Raw genomic sequence first — 17,584 nt, 5'->3', positions numbered from 1 at the left:
AAAGCCCGGTGGAGCAGGTCAGCCAGTCTGGCTGAGAAGAGCCTCCTCCCTAGGGGAGAGAGGTGGAGGCCATCTCTTCCCAGCAGCTCACTGCCTCTCTCGCCAAAGAGCGGGCTGTGGTCATGAAAGCCAAAGCCTTCCTGACGACACCAGCACTGCAGTCTTTGGTTGACCACATAGATCCTCCTGTCCCTCCTCAGCCCATAGCCTGAGACTGGGAGGATTGATGAGAACACCACCTGTGCCCCCAGACCCTTTAGCCCCGCTCCCAAATCCCTGTTGCGCCTCATGACCTGGCTGGGAGTGCTCCGAGCAGTTTCCAAATATAACCTCAAAATGTGCAAGAAATTTTGTTAATGGCATTTGGATCTTAGATTCTTCACCGAATATCTACCAATAAGAAATAAGCGTACACTTAATCCATTGGAAGTACATTATGAATATAGGTACACATAGAACCTTAGGTAACTGGACTCCATTTCTATAATTAGTATGGCACTGGCAGAATGGTTTGTTTGTATGCTCCAAACAGAACTGGATCTGTAGATAGAGGTATTATCTTTTTGTACCTCAGACTGTTTGCATTCCAAGTTGTACTAATGATTCTTCAGATTCTTGATGCAAAACGTTGTGATTTCAAATTGGATTTTTTTTCAGAATATCTTTTACATTTGCTGCTGAAAACACATTCTCACCAGTAGATCCGTTTGTTAAATGTTGCAGAAAGTATATGCAGTTTAAATATGCATAGAGCATGAAACATCATACGAATCGCCACACAATATCCAGACAGCTTTAGAAGAAAAGGAAAACAGAAATCAAGAGAGTAAGATGAGATCCTTACCTTATGGAAATTTCAAAAATGAAATTTTCATCATTTTCAATTGTATAAGTTTTCCTCTAACATATACGTGAAGGGTCTATCTGTACTAAACAGTCAAAACTAACCCTAATGTGGTTAAAGCACAACAGTTGTAAAAGTCAAGAGGGCATTAGACTAGCATCATGTCTGGTCACTGTCAACTTGCCAGCCTAAACAACAAGGTAACCATTTACAGATGGATCAAAATGGTGCAGTTTTCAGCATGAATCCAGAGCAACACCCTAACTGATGCCACTGGAGCAACAGCAAGACACCATAACCACTCTGCTACCACATCCCACACATTTTCTGCCTATATATTATAAAGGTAATAAGTCTATGGAAGCAGAAATGTTAGTATTAGCATTCAATCCATCAACTTTTTGAAAATATGATGATTTTAATTTTGAACTTATTTGCTGAAAACCTAAAAATTGGGTCACTTGATAGCTAATTTAAAGTATTAGAATCTAAAATAAATTCTGTTTAATCATCTATAAAACATAGAACAAGCAGTACCTTTTCTTTCCATATATGCCAGAGGTATCACAAACTTCTAGCCACTAAGTAATCCTGCAGAGTATTTCATCCAGTAGTTACTATTTTAAGGTATAACATTACTTGGACTGAACATCTCTGACATACATAAAATCATTTAAATTAATCTGGAGTCTTTTCTTTCTTTCTTTTTTTTTTTTTTTGTTTCTTTTTTTTTCTCCTGGGAAGGCTTTGAGCCAAAGACCAAGTAGCCCAAAGCTTTCTAAGCAATACTAAAAGCTCACAGGCAATTTTTGAAGGACAAGCATCCTGGAGGAGACAAAGTTATATACAGTTTCCCACTGTGTCTAAAATTATCTACAGCTAAAATTCATTACAGAACTTTACCACTTTAGACTTAATTCTAGAAGAGCCAGGAAGAAACTGTTCAGTCCCTCTGAAGTACAACTGTTTGATTTAAGTTGTACTTTTTTTTTAAATTGTTCAGTAAAGTTATAAGTTCCTGTAAGCTGTACATTGAATTCATTCCTAGAGACAAGCAGAAATCAGCAATAGTTACATTTCTGTATGAAAAAGAGAAAAAAGCAAACAAGGAATTCAGAACTCCATTTAAGGATACACACTTATATATGAATGCCTTTCTCATCACTGCAGGGGTTTAGGTTGTAGCCGTGTTGGTCTAAGGATATAGGCAGACAAGGTTCCTTGGGTGAATTTGATATCTTTTATTAGACCAACCCAAATGGTTGGAGAATAGTTATTAAGCAAGCTTTCGGGTTCAAAAACCCTTCGTCAGGCTCAGGAAGCTGCAGCAGTTGGTGTGTGCTCTTCCTGGATGGAATGAAAAGTAAACAAGCCAGGGGCTGGGCTGGGCTGGGCTGGGGAGTCGTTTGCCAGGCAGATTATAATGTATCAAAAATCCAATGTCTATGTTTAGTCCCTGATCTCTGGTATCCAGCAGGTTGATGAAATAGAGCTCATAGGCTCGTCTCTGGGATGTGTTGTGTAAATTTCCCTTGAGGATCAGGACTGAGAGATTGGAGAGAGAGTGGCCCTCCTGTGAGAAATGTGCCCCCACCGGTAATTGGGTGTTTCTGTCTTTGATGGATTTCCGGTGTGCATTCATTCTGGTGCGCAGTTGTTGTCTGGTCTCTCCTACATATCTTCCATCAGGGCATTTGGTGCATTGGATGAGGTATACTACATTCCTGGAGGTGCAGCTGTAAGATCCTGGGATGCTGATGGCTCTATTGTGGGGTGTAGTAATAGTGGGGGTGGTGGAGATGTGGGGGCAGGTTTTGCATTTCTTGTCATGGCACGGTCTGGATCCTTTTGGTGTGTTCTGAGGTTGAGGAAGTTTGCTTCTGGTGATGAGGTTGGCGAGGTTCGGTGCTTGTCTGAAGGCTAGGATGGGTGGCTCTGGGAAGATCTTTTTAAGAATAGGGTCTTTTTCTAATATGGGTTGCAATTTTTTGAGGATTTTCCGTACAGGTTCAAGGGATGGGTGATAGGTCATAACCAGCGGTGTGCGATTTGTGGGTGTTTTTCTTCTGTACTGCAGCAGTTCTTCACGTGGTATCCAGGTGGCTCTTTCAAACGTGCGATCTACCTCTCTGGAGGAGTGTCCTTGCTGGGTGAAAGCCTTTTTAAGATTGGTGAGGTGGCAATCCCGGGTGGTCTCTTCAGTACAGATGCAGTGGTATCTGAGGGCTTGGCTGTATATCACTGCTTTTTTGGTGTGTTTCGGGTGATTGCTGGTTCTGTGCAGATATGTATGTTGGTCTGTGGGTTTGAGATTGCAGGTTCTCACTCCAAATGATGAAGATGTCATCGATATATTGTAAGTACAGCAAGGGTTTGATGGTGCAGTTCTTGAGGAAGTCTTCTTCCAGGTGGCTCATAAAAAGGTTGGCATACTGTGGGGCCATTTTAGTGCCCATAGCTGTTCCCATCATCTGGAGGAAGTGTTGATTATTAAAAGTGAAATTGTTGTGTGTGAGGATGAAGTGTATAAGCTCAGTGATATCTTTGGGTCTGTATTCTGGGTTGTAATCTTGTTCCTGTAGATATGTAAGGCAGGCTTGGATGCCATCCTGGTGTGGGATGTTGGTATGTAGGCTGGTAACGTCCATGGTGGCTAGGAGTGTGTTGCTGGGAAGGTGGTCTATGTTTTTAAGTTTCCGTAGCAAGTCTGTGGTGTCTTGGACAAAACTTGCTCTGTGGGTGACAAGCGGTTTTAGGATGGATTCAACAAAACCTGATATTTCCTCAGTTAGTTCTCTAAGAATTAATTAAACCTCACAATAAGATTTTATAGGTAGATGAGACCACAGAGGCTAAGCGCCTAAGAAGTCATGGCAAACCAACAATTATGTTCTTAGTAAAGATGGGGGTGAAGCTCTCTGCTTCATCCCAAATGTGCAACATGGTCTAGGTAGTTAGCAAGGCTGTGGTCCACAAAGTTCCCTACAAAAGGATCACAACCACCTACCTTCAATGCAGAGATCAGAAGATAATTAGGATGGGTTAAATGGGGGGAGGGGAGAGAGGCATTAACGACCCTCTCCAATCTCCATTTGTAGAATAAACAGAGTTTAGATGAGGATGTACAATTAAACCCAGAGAACAGCATCTTCAGGAAAAAACAGAACTATTTTCTACTGTAATTCCACAGTATGCTGAAGGCATTACTGATTGTTGTGGCCTGTACACAGACAGTTTTAGCAATGATTCATATGGAGTAAAATAAAGCCAGGCAACAGCGACAAGAACAGATTTAAATCCCAGGGTGGGCACTTTGATTGCTGCCCCACCCAAAGTTTAAAACCAACTGTCTGGAATGAGCAGCAGTATTTCTATTCAAGCAGTGCTGAGAGAACCATGACTGTTATAATCTCCCTGATTCCTACCAATCTTCATTGACTCCACAGGTCAAGCCCAGGGGTTGTCAACCAGGTTACGCGGGGGTACATGGAAAGGGGCTAGGACAGGGGTGTCCAACCTTTTTGAATGTGGGGCCAGATCATGAACTTTTTATCACCCAGTGGGCCAGTGAGCCATATTCAAAGACCTCACAGGAAGCAGTATCACATCACCCCCGCCCCAAAACAAAAGTACAGTGTTTACTTTTGTTTCCTGTCGCAGCACCTCGGGCCTCAGAAAACAGCTTGGAGGACTGCATGGCGGCCCATGGGCCATATGTTGGACAAGGGGCTAGGAGGTACACACAGGAAAGTGGGGAATGAATGCCACCACCCACTGCCCTGCCTTGCCGCCTCCCAGGAGCAGGGCTGAGGGAGAAGGGGTGAGGGCGAGAGCAGTGGCTCCCCTCTGTGGGCTGCACAGGGACCGCCTGGTGGGCCAGATGTGGGAGGGAGCTCACACATGGCAGCCACTGCCGCCATTCACCACCCCACACTGCTGCTGCTGCATGCAAGTCCCCCCTGCTCCACATCTGGCCACCACCACCCCACCCCACACTCTGCATCCAGCCACTGCCATCCTCTCCCCCTGCTGAGTCTGCCTGAAGTGTACCCAGGAGGGGTGCACTCCTCAAAAAGGTTGAAAACCCGTGTTCTAGCCCTTTTTAATGGTATTGATATTCCACTATTCAAACCATCCTTACTTCTGCAGTTTTGCTGTCTGTTAGCCATTTTTCATAATGTTTCTCTTTTTTTTCTGCAGCCCCTTAGGTGTGGCAATATTAAGGTAATTTAACTCAGATGTAGAAATCATTGACAGCGAAGTACTGGAGGCACTGTCAAGATGCTCAGGAAGGCTAGATTTTGTTTTAGGAATCTGAATAAAATAGTTGATCTGGTATTTCAGATAGGTACTCGGTGTGTTGACAGTTTTTCAATAACTCCCATATTTTTCCATCAGATTATTTTCTCTTATTCTATAATTTTCCTTAGAAATGGCAAATTTCTAGGATAGATCACATTAGATTACCGGCACACTCAAGACATCACCTTGGGAAACTTAAGTGTAATCTTTGTGCATCAGAGGTAATTTATGAACATCTCTCTACTGTAAATTTGCACATTACAATTTTATTTAATGCAAGTGATGAACATCAAGAAATGCTTACTAATAGATAATCATCTGCCAATGATGTTTAAAGATTTTGTGGCTTCAAACTTCCCTGAGTATCAGTGCTTGAAAGACTTCCTATAGCACTGGTGCCTCATGCCACAGCACATTTAAGTAGTCAGAGAAATTGAGGCAGCAGTGCAGAGAGATCCCTCAAAGAAGATGGACAGTAGGGATGGACTATTGTAATATGTGAGGGTCCAAGCATGGCTGTGATGCCCCCTGGTGGCTCTTTGACCATGCCCTGCTCCACCCCTAAGGTGCCTTCCTGTTTCTCCTGCCATGCCTTGATGAAATACTGATAAATAGGGAGGGGTCAAGGGAATTATGTTCCTCTGTGGCACTAATGACACCTCCATACCTCCCCTTACAGCCTCATTCCAAACCTTCAGTAGAAACAACAACATAAACATAAGCCCCTGGGCTATAACATAATAATGACAATGGAAACAGCCCTCTGCCCTTTTAAGAAGGCAAACCTTTACCCCTATTATAATGTGCCTTCTAGCCATGGTACCTTGTGAGCTCCTGGGGCTTCACTACTCCTGTAGGTAGCAAAACAGACAGTCAAGCATCCCTGGGTGTCTCTTCTGGGCAGGAGCTCCTTCCCGCAGCAGCTGCCAGGGAGAGACTCCCCTGCCAGCCCCAGCCTTGGGCTTTGTGAGAGAGCACCTTTGGTGCTCTGTCACTTTAAGGGCTAGGCCAGGGAGAGGGCAGGTGCCTAATTAGGGCAGCCATTTAATGCCCAGCTCTCTGGGCTGAGGGGAGCAGTTTGTGACAAGCCAGAAGGAAAGAAACATCTTCCTGCCTGCTGAGCTTCAGCTCCAGGAATATCTTGGAGGCTATGGGGGAGGTGGAGGCCTCAGTCATCCTGTGAATGACCTAAAACTGCACCCTGCCAGGGAAGGATGGCCTGGTGGGGCTCCTGGTGGCTCAGGGGTTCCCAAGAAATGCCAAGCCAGTTGCCTACCCAGTGAAAGGCAGGGAAGGGCACCTAAACCCTAGCTTCCACTGTCTGGTGAGTTTTTAGTTAGAATTGGTGGGCCAGGCACATCTAGGTAGGGCAAAGTCAGCCTCAGTTTTGTGAATTGTCCAGCATCCATTCAGATGGGGGCATGAGAGAATGCCAAAAAGGCTACGAGAGAGGCCAAAAAGGCTACATGCCTGCTGGCCCAGGAGAGCAGGGGATTAAGCCTGATGGAACAAGGGCAGGGTGTGTGTGGCCCAAGAGGGGCAGTATGAAAGAGAGACCCTGATGAGAGCGGGACGGAGGGGCGTGAAAGAGGCCCCTGTGTGAGGGGGGCTGTATGAATGAGGCCTGTAACTGGGTAGAATGAAAGAGGCTTAACTGTGGGTGAGTTTAGTCTGGCCTTGACCTGGAGCCATTAAAACTTATGATGCCATCTATGAAACATGGGCCATGATGTAGGGGCAGTATGGAGCCGTGGTTAGTGACCCCTGGCATTGGGGCAGGTAATGGGCAGCCTCCTGCATGTTACCATCAGATTATTATAAGAGCCAAGTCATGGCAGGCGAGACTGGGTGGGCTGCCCCATGGACAGGTGGGTGGACCAGCTTAAGATTTGACCCCGAGCATGCCGCCTATCATAGGTTTATATACTCCCAGGGCTTTGCCTACATCCAGTCCGCTAACCACTTGCAGCTGTCTGCTAACTGCGTCATTTGCCCTGTTACCCTGGAAACTAGCAGCTGTTGTGCCCTACCTGCTGTGCAGTGCTCCCTAGTTGGAATGTCTTTATCTTACAGTAACAGAGAGCCTGGGGTGAGGGAGGGGGGATGTGTGGGGAAAACTGCAAGATTAAAGGAGGTTCCATGCAGCGCACTTCTGGTGTGAATTCCAGTGATCCCTAATAATTATGTGCCCTGGGGAAAGATCTTATCTGTGTGCACCCACTGCAAGGAGCTCCTGCCTCTTATAGAACAAGTATCACTATAGAGGTTCTGGACTTTAACTTCCTGCCAAGAAGCCTAAATTTAGCTTCCATGTCTCACTCCTTCATTTTCCTAAGTTTTTGGTACCACAGGAATCACAAAAAACCAGCTCCTCTCCACTACCTACTAGCAGTCTACATATCTAATGAGATCTACTACCTTTGCAGCTGGCATGCAAGTCACTATATAGTCCTTCCAGATATCACAAACCTATTATCTATGTGCCTAATGATCAAATCCCCAACTACAACTACTTGCTTCATTTTATCCTGTGGGGTCCCCTCCAGTAGAAGAGTATCCTCAGTGCAAGAGGACACTATGACAGGAGCTAAAAGGTAGGTCCCATCTAAAGGATAGTTTCCCTCCTTCCTAGCTTGATGCCCTCCATCCCTCATGCTCTCAACCTCTTCAGCAACCCATGGGGCTGTGACAGTGGAGATGGGACTGTTCTACAGTGTCCCCAAAAGCCTCATCTATGAAGCTCCCTACATCCCTTAGCCGCTCCAGTTCTGCCACCTTAGCCTCAAGAGAATTAGCCTCAAGGGGAGAGGGGGTGGGCAGGAGGTTAAAGTCCAGGACCTCTATGGTGATAGTCTATGGTAGCATTCTCTGAAATGCCTTCTATTTCACATGCAGGGCCAGAAAGACAGGATGAACTCCAGAATCTCAATGAGTGGATAAGACGATGGTGCAGGGGAGGGGTTTAGGTTTATCAGGAGCTGCAGAAACTTTGCAGGCAGGAAGAATCTCTACAGAAAAGACAGGCTCCAAGTGAACCAGAATGGAACCAGGCTGGTAGTTCTAAAAATTCAAAAGGTTGTAGAACAGTTTTTAAACTAAGAAGTGGGAGAAAGGTGACAGGTGTAGAAGAGCACGTGGGTCAGGCTGATGCAACTCTAGAGAATTGCATCCACCTGACATCTTTCAGAATCTATAGTATCCTTCAGATTTCAACATCCTTCAGATTGTATAGCATCTTGAAGAAAAAAAGGAAGAAAAGGAGAGTAAGAAGAATAACTGTAGATAACAGTGAGGATGTCAAAACATCTCACAGTTCCAAACAAACAATGTGAGCAGTAACAGGCAACTGAGGAAGGACAAAATTTATAAGTGCAATTATACAAATGTCAGAATCCTGAAAAATAAGATGGGTGAACTAGACTGCCTATTATTAAATGGTGACTTCAACATAATAGACATCCCAGGGAGTTGGTGGAAGAAAGAAATCGATGAGATATTGTTTTAACAGGTTATAAACTATATAGGAATGACAGAGTAAGATGTGCAGGTAGAAGAGTGGCAGTGTGTGTTAAAAGTAGTATAGACAGTAACAGAATAAAAATCTTAGCTGAAAGGAGAACTACCATATAATCCCTGAGGGTAGAAATTCCATACTGGAATAAAAAAATATAGTACTAGGATTGTTTTACCAACCTCCTCATCAGGAAGGTGAAGGTAGTTATGAAATACTCAGGGAAATCAGAGAACCTGCTGAAATGGGACAAGCAATAATAATGGGAAACTTCAACTATCCTCACATAAACTGGGTAAACACCTCATCAGGGCAAGATGTGGAAATAAAATTTCTGGATGTAACAAATGACTACTTTCTAAAACAAGTCATGTTGGAACCCACAAGAGGAAAAACAATTCTAGACCTAATCCTGAGTAACACACAGGAACTGGTTCAACAGGTATCTGTTGGTGAGCCACTATAATAACGACCATAACATAATGGCATTCAACAGTCTGCCAGGAGGCAGTAAGCCAAACAAGTCCACCACCTTAGTATACAACTTTAGGATGGAAAAATACACAAAAATGACAAACTTAGAAAGAAGTTTAAAGGAGCGGTCAAAAATGTGAAAAGCCTGCAGGCAATTTGAAAGCTATTTAAAAATACCATATTAGAGGCTCAAGAAAAGTATATATTACAAATCAAAAAGGGTACCAACCATACCAATAAAACCCTTGCTTGGTTTAATAGCAGAGTTAAGAAGGCCATTAAAGGCTTAAAGTCATCCTTCAAACAAATGGAAGGCATGCCCATATGAAGAAAATGGGAAAGCCCACAAACTCTGGCAGGTCAAGAGTAAAAGTGAAATAAGGCAGTTCAAAAGTAATTTGAGAAGCATCTAGCAAGACGCTAAAGTTAATAACATAAACTTTTAAAAATACATCAGAAGCAGGAAGCCACCTAGAGAATCAGTGGGACCACTATATGACCAGGGTGTAAAAAGTGAACTCAGGGATAAGATCATAGCAAAGAACCAAAACCAGTTTTTAACCACACTTATGTGCTGAAAAAATATTAAACTTTTCCAACAGCAACAGAATCATGAGTGAGCCTGGTTCATTATTGTAGGAAACCAGGGTGGTTTTATTTTATAGATGTTTCATCTAATTTGTGCAATCATAGTAATATACTGTATTCAGAAGTTAAAAATCCAGAGTCACATGCTGCATTGGTAAGTGCCATTTTTATTTTGTTCTAACTACAAGTTTATGTAATCTGGAAGAGTGGCTGTAGGCAACCATTGGATATGTATTTATTGATTCAACTGCACGTGGTTTCTCTGCATTCTATTCAAAGAGAAGCTTGTTAGCAAATTCTTCCCAAAAATGCCTTTGTCTTTGGAAATGGATGGTTGAAAGATTCTGAGAAAATGAATTTGATCACATTTCCTGCTTTATTTTATTGTTTTACTAATAAGAATTTTCTGGCTAATTCCTTATGTTTTTCATTTATTTTATAATATGTAGAGGCCACCTTCTCCACTGGGTTTTTTTTCTGTCAACTCATATCTTCTATAACGTGTTTCACTACTGTTGCAGTTGCATGTGTATACTACATACCTGGCTGTAAATAATGCTATATTTAGGGGATCTTGGACTTACATGATAAGTTGTCCGGTTCAAATGCATCTACCTATCAATCATTTTGCTCTAGAGAGTAGATCTGTGGGGAAATATAAGGAAATACAGGCACTTTAGAAGTTTATCACTATAATACTTCTGCACATGACTGGTATGACAGATTAATTATTGTTAACTCACTTAAACTATCTTTTTACTGTATTTTTTTTGTTCTGTCACCTCAGCATGATAATAGTACTGAATGAAATCTTTCTACTTGTTCAGTTTTAGCTGTCCAATATCCACCAACTGTTCAACCACAATTCTTTTTCTTGTGCCTAAAAGACTTCAGAATCTGAGGTGGTTTTCTCTCCAAATACTAGGTAGGTTTGGGACTACTTATCTTGTAAGAGCAGGTGCACACTGTCTAGCATAGCCATAGGCTATCCCATATGAGAAACAACTTGTTAATATAGTATCATATAAATATAGTTATGTGACAGAATAAAAAATCCATATGTGACTCCCAGCAGAGACTTTAGATCTCCCACAGGTGTTCAGGCTAGAGTAACTCAGAGAAACTTGCAGCAGCTGCTTTGTAATCAGAATGAAAAAACATGAATTTGGAAAGATGGCACTATATACCCAGGTGTTTGGCTGGACTGCTGGGTAGTCGCTTGTAGGGCTGTGTGAAATTTCACCACCAGTTTTGTTTCGACGCTGTTTTGACCAGTTTCAAGGTTGAAACAGAAAAATCAAAATGGAACAGATCTGGTTGAAACAGCTTTGAAAGAAAACAAGGCAAGTCAAAATGTTTCATTGTTTCGATGCTGTTTCAATGTTTCACCCATAAGCTATCATGGGGAAGGTTGAAACAGCCTATAACTTTGTCATTTCTGGCCAGATTTGGATAAAACTTGCAGAAATGGTAGCTCCTTCTGAGGGAATAAAGTGTACCAGGTATCAAGAAGATAAGTATAGGGGGTTCAGAGAATCTGTACCCCAAAGTCTTGAGAGCCAAACTTGTGTTATATATATGTGTTAAGCCACAGCAGGGTCAAAACTACAGGAATGCTAGCCCCTTTGTGGCTGGAGGCCACAAAGTCTGCCATGTTTCAAGGAGATGAATGCAGGGGGTTCAGAGAAACTGCACCCCAAAATCCTGAAAGCAAAACTCATGTCACGTGTATGTGTGAAACCACAGCAGGGTGAAACCTGCAGGCATGCTAGCCCCTGCTGAGGCCACAAAGCCTGCCAAGTTTTAAGGAGATAGGTGCAGGGGTTTGGGGAAACTGCACCTCAAGCTGTGGACAAGCAAAACTCATGACATGGGTGACACTGTATGTGTTACGGCGCAGCAGGGTGAAAGCTGCAGGCCTGCTAGGCCCTGCTGGGGCCACGAAGACTGCCAGCTGTTGAGAAGGTAGGGTCAGGGGCTCTGGGGCCCTGCACCTCTGGCCACAGGCAGGAAAAACTCGTGTCATGGGTGCTTGTGCAACTGTGTCTGTCTTGGGGCATGGGGGATGGGAAACCACTGCAGGCCTGGCTGCTAGGCCCTGCTCCAGCCACTAAGTCTGCCAGCTGTCAAGGAGATAGACACAGGGGGGGTTCTGGGGCCCTGCACCCCTAGCTGCTGACAGGCAAAACTCAGGGCATGGGTGCTTGTGCAACTGCTGCCTCTCATCAGGCATCAGGACTGAAGATCCCCCATCACTTGCTACCACAGACCTGGGGTAATAATTGACCAGAGTATGAACATGAGCCGGCAGCGTGATACTATAGCCATCAGGACCAACAATATGCTGGCATGCATCAATTGATGCATCTCCAGCAAAACCAGCAAAACCATTGCAAAGAAATAATTCTCCTGCTCTACTTGGCTCTACTCAGCATTGGTGAGACCACAGATGGAGTACTGTGTCCAGTTCTGGGCTCCGCACCTTAACAAGGACATGGTAAAGCTTGAGAGAGTCCAGAGAAGGGCTACCCTTATGATCAGAGACTTGCAAAGCAAGCCATACAAGGAAAGGCTGAGGGACCTGGGACTCTTCAGCCTGAAGAAGAGAAGGCTGAGAGGGGACTTGGTAGCAGCTTACCGCTACATCAGAAGTGTACATCTAGGGCTTGGTGAACAACTGTTTACCAGGGCACCCTTGGAGAAAACTAGGAGTAATGGTCACAGTCTGAACACCCTGGTTGTGAAGTAGTTTTTCCTAATGTTGAGCCTGAAATGAGCCTGAAATGATCTTCCAGGAGTTTGTGACCATTACTTCTAGTTTTTCCCAATGGTGCCCTGGTGAACAGTCGTTCACCGAGCCCTAGATGTATGCTTCACACATACATGACATGACTTTTGCTTTTAAGATTTTGGGGTGAAGTTTCCCCAAAGCCCCTGCACCTATCTCCTTGAAACTTAGCAGACTTAATGGCCTCCACAGGGGCTAGCATGCTTGCAGTTTTGACCTCACTGTGTCTTAACACATACATGTGACACAAGTTTTGCTTTCAGGATTTTGGGGTGCAGTTTCTCTGAACCCTCTGCACCTACATCCTTGAAACTTGGCAGGCTGTGTTGCCTCAGCAGGGGCTACCATACCTGTAGGTTTGACCCTGGTGTAGCTTAACACATACATGTGACATGAGTTTTTCTCTCAAGATTTGGGGTATAGTTTCTCTGAACTCCCTGCTCCTATCTTCTTGAAGCTTGGCACACATCATGCCCTCAGAAGGGGTTCCCATTCTTGCAAGATTCATCCAAATCTGGCCAGAAATGACAAAGTTATAGCCTGTTTTGACCTTCCCATTGTATCCTATGGGTGAAACATCAAAACAGGATCGAAACGGCAAAACATTTTAACTGAACGAAACAGAACAGTCATTTTGACTCAAAACAAAAGTTGAAACAAAACACTGTTCTGTCAAAATGTTGAAACGCTGGTCAAAATGGAACGCTTACATTTTTCACAGCCCTAGTAGCATGTAGTGGATTTGTTCTGTTTTCTATTAAAAACCTAAGATGTGATAGGCCAATACACCAGATGGCCTTTGTCAGTGGGGATTATCAGATGCAAGAAATTACAAGATAGAAAACTATGGAATAAAGAGGTATCTTCCTAACCCTTCAATTATTGACTGTCTTATGACATGAAACAGGAAAGTTAATATACTTTCTAAAAAATCTTTCCAATGTACCTGTGGATATTCTTATTATACATCTAAATGCTTAATTCCCTTTCTTGAATCATACCAAGCTCCTGGCCATAATGATATCTTGTAGCAATACATTGTACAGACTATGTTTTCTACAATGCTATTCTATTTATCAATTTCAAATTTGTTTCAATTTCATGGGATTTGTTCTTGTTTTTGGATTATAGGGAAATATAAACAGAAGCACCCAGCTTACCTTTTCTATACCACGTATTGCTTTTCTTGGATTCTTTTTATCTGGATCCTCCCTGATTAAAATAGTATCAATCTTTTCTCTCTATCAGTGTTTTTTAAAATCATGTTCTTTGACATTCATAGAATCATAGAAAATTAGAGCTGGAAGAGACCTCAGGATGTCATCTAGTCCAACCGCCTGCTCAAAGCAGGACCATCCCCAACTAAATCATTCCAGTCATGGCTTTGTCAAGTCGAGTCTTAAAACCTCCAAGTATGGAGATTCCACCTCTCTCGATAACTCGTTCTAGTGCTTCACCACCCTCCTAGTGAGAGAGTTTTTCCTAATATCCAATCTAAGCCTCCCTTGCTGCAACTTGAGACCATTGCTCCTTGTTCTGTCACTACTGAGAACAGCCTACCTCCATCCTCTTTGGAACCCCATTTCGGGCAGTTAAAAGCTGCTATCAAATCCCCTCTAAGTCTTCTCTTTTGCAGACTAAATAAGCCCAGTTCCCTCAGCCTCTCTTCATAAGTCACGTGCCCCAGCCCACTTACCATTTTTGTTGCCCGCTGCTGGATTTTCTCCATTTTGTCCACATCCTTCTGTAGGGGGTGCCCAAAACTGGACACAGTACTCCAGGTGTGGTCTCACCAGTGCTGAAAAAAGGGGAAGAATCACTTCCCTTGATCTGCTGGCAATGCATACCAGTATGCTGCAGCCCAGATCCTACTAAAGCAGCCCAGTATGCTGTTAGCCTTCTTGGCAACAAGGGCACACTGTTGGCTCATATCTAGCTTATTGTACACTGTAACCCCCAGTCCTTTTCTGCAGAGTTGCTGCTTAACTAGTTGGTCCCAAGCCTGTACTGGTATATGGGATTGTTCCGTCCTAAGTGCAAGACTTTGCACTTGTCCTTGTTGAACCTCATAATATTTCTTTTGGCCCAATCCTCCAATTTGTCTAGATCACTCTGAGTCTTAGCTCTACCCTCCAGCATATCTACTACTCCCCCACTGGCTTGGGATCACATTCATGAACTTGCTTAGGGTGCACTCCATCCTATCTTCTAGATTGTTAATGAAGATATTAAATAAAACCAGCCCCAGGACCAACCCCTGGGGCACTCCACTTGATACCAGTTGCCAACTAGACTTGAACCACTGATCACTACCCATTGAGCCCAATGTTGCAGCCAACTTTCTATCCACCTTACAGTCCATTTGTCCAACACATACTTCCTCAGCATGCTTGCAAGAATGCTATGGGAGATTGTATCAAAAGCCTTGCTAAAGTCAAGGTATGTCGCTTTCTCTTCATCCACAGAGCCAGTTATCCCAATATAGAAGACAATCTCATTCAATTTCTCATTCAAAATCATCTCATTCAAATTTTTGCCAAATTTTTTAGCTGAGGAACATAACTGAACATACATTTAAGGAGGAGACATATTACTAATTTATATCTATAAAAAATCATTGCATTATTTTCACCATTATTTTCATTCTGTTTTGTACACAACTGTAAGCGGTTGGTAATGTGCCTCCTGGAACCAAGCTGTCTGGCCACTGGAATTGTAGTATTCTGTCCTTCCAAAATCACCTGCCACATCTTGGTGTTAATGAAAGAGAGGTACCAAACACTTTTGAGGAGACAAAGGATCAATTAAAGGCTCAGGAGGTCAGCTTATCTTTGCAGAGCTTCACCATCCCCATATCCTGCCCTAACCACATCAGATGTGTTGGGCTTGTTGTTGCTTGCCTACTGAACTAAAGGTCCAGTCCTAGTCTTATGGACTCCTTTGTTGAGGGGTCCTCCTCCAGGCTGGCTGCTTGCCCCATTCTTCCTTGCACAAGTCCCAAGACAGCCACCTCTTAATTCCACCCCACCCTTACCTTCAGGGTCGGGATGGACTTACCCCTCCTTGGGGTGTAATCTCTTCCTTCTTCTAGGCTCCTGGAGAGGTTATCTCCACCCCTCGGGACTGGACTCACTGACAGAGTGGTCCCGTTCATCTCTTCACTGGCTCTTCCCAGGTAAGTCTGAGAACTGGGGCTTTCCTCTAAGCCCTGGGGTCTGTTCCTCCCCTCATCATCTCTGGGTGTCCTCTCTATTGTCATCTTGCTCTCCCTCTCCTCCAATTGGCCCTGGATGCTTCCTTGGTGTCCCTTTAAATTCCCTCTCTTCCCGGCTGTGTCCCCCATGGCAGCATGTGATTCACTGCCTTCTTGATTCAACTATTCTTTTTCTTTTCCAGCGTGGCTTTTCCCTCCTTCTCCTGCCGCATTGCTCTCCCTGTGCCAGTCTCAAACTCTGGCAACCAGGCTTGCTCTGGAAGCCTTTGAACTACCATGGCCCCAGCTACTTTCCTTAATTAGCCAGGCATGGCATCTTTCCCACTTCAGCTCAGTGTAGTTTCTTTGGCATCTCCAGGTAAGTTTCTTCTTCTAGTATTCTTCTTCACGTTCTTGTGGCAGGGTGTTTCAACCCCCCTGTCACAACATCCCAATAATAAGTTTCTATTTTTTTCCCCTTCAGTTGTTCATTGAACAAAGGGCCGGGGTGAAAAAACAGTAAGTTTTTCACCATCAGTATCATTGGTTTGGAAGACAACAATGCATGTTACAAACTATTCCATTTGCTATGCATGTTCTTTTATATTATTCATTCACTAGGATTTTGTGACATCCCTCAAATTCCTCACATTCCTTTCCAGTTTTGACTAACCTATTAATTTGGTCACCCTTTGAATTATGGTTACATTTATAAGTGGGATGCGATAGTCATACTATAGGTATATGTAATATATGTCATAGGTAGTCATGAGCAGATCAGGCAGAAGTATTATATCCTGGTTAATCAGCAACCTGTTAAATTGTTGAATCCTATAATAATCTATACGAATTTGATTAACCAGTTATTAAAATCTTATTCATAATTAATTAAACCTATATAAGCTGTATTAAAATACACATCTAAAATGAGAAATATTTTATGTCACCGTGACAGGAGGCCATCCCTGGGACCAGTTATAAGGTCAGCCCACCCACCCGTCTAGAGCAGTCTTCCCTCCTTCATCTGCCATGCCTTAATGTAAAAATGCCAGATGAGAAAAAATATGGGAGGCTGCCCATTTAATGCCCTGATGCCAAGAGCATAATACATGGCTCTGACCTGCACTTCACCATGTCCCATGCTTTGGATGGTATCCAAAATCACTTCGAACTCCCCTAGCCCCTTTGCTGGGCTGCATTTGGCCTCTGGCCCAAACCTGGCCTCAGGCATTCTTGGACGTACCTTGGCCTGGCCTCTGGCCCAACTTGGCCTCAGGTGTCTTTAGACATGCCTGCGCCACATGCCCCCCTCACTGGGGCCTCTACTCCCACACACACTCTGGGCTCTTTGCCTCTCATTAGGCTCCTCATTAGGCTTCACACCCTGCCCCCTACTGGGGCCACTACTCCACCTCCTCACTAGAGTTGCAGGGCCTTATATGCCTTAGGCCTCAGGAGCCTGTCGATGTGCCTGGACCTCATTCTTGGCCTATGGCCCACTCAGGCCTCAGGTGTCTGCCAACATACCTAGACCTCACTATCCGCAGCCGCGGAGCCCCCCGCCGACCCCCAGCACAGCCGGAGGTAAGTGGGGCCCGTGGAGAGAGAGGGCTAACTCCTTAGTGTGTGTGTGGGAGGAGCCGGCTGAGTGGAGCCGGGCCGGATCAAGCCCCGCCCAGGCCCCTACTTGGCCCAGCCCCCCAGGGAGCCACGCGAACAGGCTGCACAAACAGGCGCGTTTCTCTGCCAGTGCGTGAGTTAGCATGGAGTTCGCACGGGAGGGCGCACGGGAGGGCCCCGGACCCTGCCTGCGCACCCCACAGGGTAGACAGTCCCAGCCATAGCCAGCCTCCCAGAGGCATGCCACGGATGGGCACGCGCCGC

At 44.4% G+C, this 17,584-nt stretch overlaps 1 pseudogene; it reads left to right on the top strand.

Moving 5' to 3' along the window:
• Positions 1 to 16,079, top strand: part of LOC112551931 — a 145,559-nt pseudogene extending 129,480 nt beyond the window's left edge.
• Positions 16,080 to 17,584: the final 1,505 nt, after the last annotated feature.

The sequence above is a fragment of the Alligator sinensis genome, unplaced genomic scaffold (genome assembly GCF_000455745.1).
Source record: "Alligator sinensis unplaced genomic scaffold, ASM45574v1 scaffold976_2, whole genome shotgun sequence".
NCBI classification, from domain to species: Eukaryota; Metazoa; Chordata; order Crocodylia; family Alligatoridae; genus Alligator; species Alligator sinensis.
Note: the sequence above shows the minus strand (reverse complement) of the source record. Positions and strands in the feature narration are given on the sequence as shown.